Raw genomic sequence first — 3,951 nt, 5'->3', positions numbered from 1 at the left:
GTCAAATAATAATATTTCGTCATAGTAAACTACAGGGTAGTTGAATGTGTTTTACATTACACAGCGCTATAAAAAATGCATTTACTCATACACTTACTTATGCCATAAAGTCAGTTTTCTATAGAATTCTAGCATATGGCTGCACATAGACATACAAAAACACACACGTTTTCTGTTACATTTTCACGTTTTCACAAAATATATTGTTGCAACGGAAAACGGAAATGTTCTTTTTTAACTTAAATATAAAAGTATGTATGTATTTTTGTACTTACATACACATATTTATACATTTCTGACGGATATTCTAAAGTGCTTCATGATTTTTTTTTGTTTTTATTAAATTTACAATTTTTTTCCTTCATATAATTTATTTTCTTTATTTTGTCTTTTTTTAAGTTTCTTGTTTAATTGTTAACATGTCATCAACTTTCATGTGAATTATTTTGCATCTCTCTCTCTATTATAACAAACACCTACAGAAGTGTTGCAAGATAAAGTCATTTTCTGTTTGCATTTGAAACATTTAGAATCATACTGATGTCGGACAATATCAGGGGGATAAGAGAAATTTAGCTTAGGTTTGCTTTTATAGAGGAAGCTTTTTGCTGACACATATCTTAAATGAATGTCAGTGCATGTGTTCGGTTCTATCCTGGAATATTTTGACAGGAAGTTATATGTAATGAAGGTGGCTTCTTTAAAGTAAATAGTCTTATTCTAACTAACATAGTCGAGGATCTGATCATAGATATTAAGCCACAAATAAAAAACTGCACGGAATATGCTTAAAGAGAGAGTCATGAAGTTAAAGTTTGGCTAAAATAAGGAAATTTGGAAATAAAGGTAGACCGCAAGAAGGACTCATAATACTTCTTTATGAAACCTAAATAGTGGCATATGATAATCGTATAATACTTCTTCTATGAACCGAATTTTTGGTTTCTTGGAATCAATTCCAAGTTCAAACTGCGGACGATTGAATGGAGAGTTAATTGTTTCAAAAATAATAAACTGGGCAGAATATATTTCAAAAGAGATAGTCATGAAGTTGGAGTACGACTAGAATAAGAAAATTTGGAACTAAAGGTGGAACCTAAATACTCGTATAAGTTGATCATATAATGGTCATTTTAAGAGGCGAATTTCTGTTTCCTTGCAATCGGTTCTTGGAGACCTTTTGCTGTAAGACTGTAAAAACGTTCTATGGCCAACTTTAAATTGGCTCTCGTGAAAACGAGATGTTATAAACCGGGTTTGTTAAGTACTATGTTCCTTATGAAATCCTTGAAATAGGAAAAGGTATTAAATATTATGTTGAATACTGATAAAAATCGGGCAGATCAAATGACATCTGGATTCAGCACCAGTCTAAAGCTATCGCAAAATAAACCTTGACCTCAACATTAAATATATACAATTAATTGAATCATAGAGTTAGAAATTTTTTGTTTCAGGACATAGGAGACATTCACATTCCCTGACCACGCTATTGAATACGATTATCAAATTGTTGACTTTAAAATAGTAACTCAGTTGGACCTGCAATGCTACTTATATTCTTGATACAATGTCCTTCAACATACGGGCCTATCACAAAGATGTCATACAACTGTATTTAAATTTCAAGATCTAGAATACCCCTGGAATATCAAGATCGGATATATTATATATAAATCATCTGATGGTATTATGCTGATCCGTTAAAAAACTTCCTCCAGAAATTATATAATTTCGATAGAATTCCTACTTCTATATAAAAGCAGAGCTAAGCTTTACTCATTACAAAGTATAATAGCCAGATTATGACTTTTAATTTCTTTTAGTCATAATATCACGAAATTTATACCATAAAAAGTAGGAGCTTACTTAAAATCGTCATCATGAAATGTATACATCATTGTGAAATGATTTATTTCAATTTAACGAAATACATTTATTTTTCAAGGCCTACAGCATAAAAGGACTTTTAAGCTGTGACGTATAAATGTAAGTGTTTGTCTATAATATAAATGGCTATACAACTGACATTGTGATATAAATATGACACTTGTTAAAATGTAGATTGTTAAAAATTGTATATAAAAAAAGCCAGCAGCAGTTGTAAATTGTATGTGGTTTCATATTGTTTACGGTACTACTGTAACGATTTTGCTATGTAGATTTCATTACGTTTTTGTAGTTGGGTTTTTTTTTACTTTTTTGTTCATGCTGTTAGTGCTGTTGTGTAAAGGACATTAATCATATAATTGTGGTTGCAAGAATTCATATATACACGCAATTTAATGCTCAAAATAAAATAAGATTTATTTTATTTTTTTTTAGCAAAAGCCAATTACAAGACAATGAATTAATAAATGAAATGAAATGCAAAAATAAAAGAATTTAAATGAAATTTTTTGATTAAATTTAAAAGATATTTTCTTTTTTTCAATTAAAAGATAAAAGTAGTTGTATAAATAAATTTAAAAAGGGTTCACGAACTTTGCTATCAGCCTTCTGCTCAGGTTATATTATTTTAATATTAAAGCTTCAAAAACTATGCTGTGCTTTTAAGGTTTTTTTATCAACATTTAAATTATGTATAAATTTATTTTTTAGCAAAAAAGAAAAATTTGTGTATTTTTTATATTATTGAATAATAAACTGTTTTTAACCATTAATTAGTTTAGCAATCAAATTATAATTATTTGCTATTTGATGTTTAATTTTTTGCATAATTAAACAGGATTTATTTTTCTATTATTTTATTATTATTTACAGTTTTTTTTTAATTTTTTGTTAGATTGACATATTTTTAGTTGTAAATACATGATGTTTTTATTATGATTAATGCTACACTGAATGATAATTTAATTACATATGTAAAAACCACAATGCAGAATAATTTTGGGGCCTATTTAAAGGAGCCAAGGACATTTTATAAAATTTTATATACATGTGTATAAGTTGTTTCTGTAGAGACTAAAAACTAGCCTATAGACTAGTTTATGAACTAGTCATTTGATACACTATATACGTGATAGAATACTAAGAAAACTGAGTTGTATTAATCTGATCGCTTGTGTCAATGACGGACCAGACGAAACTGTATACCTCGCCAAAGGAGCGCTTCATCGACTTATTGCTATGGCTTCTTTCTCCGAACATTGCCGTAAATGCATCACTTCATGTTAATTTTCAGCGGAAGGAGAAGCATGATCCTTGGCCCATTTTAATGAAGCATTTTGCTTCTTGGTGAATTTCTCATTTTTTGTTTGTTTACCGAACTTCGCGGGTGTGGTACAGCCCTGAAGAAAGAGACGACTTGACTTTGATAATAACAAAAGCATCGACTCTTAAATGTCATAGTATAAGGAAGCATTCTTTTTCGGTAATAATTTGATAATGGATATACAACCTTACTTGTCAGCCTGGGTGTGTCAAACTGACAAAAATCATAAAACATAATGTTATTTTTTTCATGTCAAGTGGAATGTTTTACATTGTGACTTTCTTCATTGTACTGCTTTTATTAATGACACCTGTACGTATACGTAATAATGATTTATTGACATTACAAATATTAAGTATACGTCTTATGAGAAGTAAACAAAATAAAATTCCAAAAATGTTTGCGATTTTGATCTTGAAGATGAAATTTTATTGATGTTAAATATTTTATATGTTTGTTCTTTATGATACCCAAATTTTAGTGGGCCCATAAAAAGATTTGAGGCCTCGGAGATAAACGGTTTCTTTTTTTGTTGTTGTTACACACACGTGTTAATCTATTGACAAGTCTATGTAATACCTCGTTGACTAGTGTAATTGTCTAACTATAGACAAATCCACTAACTATTCCATCGATTAGTCTATGAACGATTCTGTGAACTAGTGTATTGATAAATCTATGAACGAATCTATTGAACTAGTGAACTAATCTATTGAACAATATATAAATTAATATAA

The sequence above is a fragment of the Lucilia cuprina genome, chromosome 2 (assembly GCF_022045245.1).
Source record: "Lucilia cuprina isolate Lc7/37 chromosome 2, ASM2204524v1, whole genome shotgun sequence".
Taxonomy (NCBI): Eukaryota; Metazoa; Arthropoda; class Insecta; order Diptera; family Calliphoridae; genus Lucilia; species Lucilia cuprina.
The sequence above is the reverse complement of the archived record's forward strand: the minus strand, read 5'-3'. Positions refer to the sequence as shown.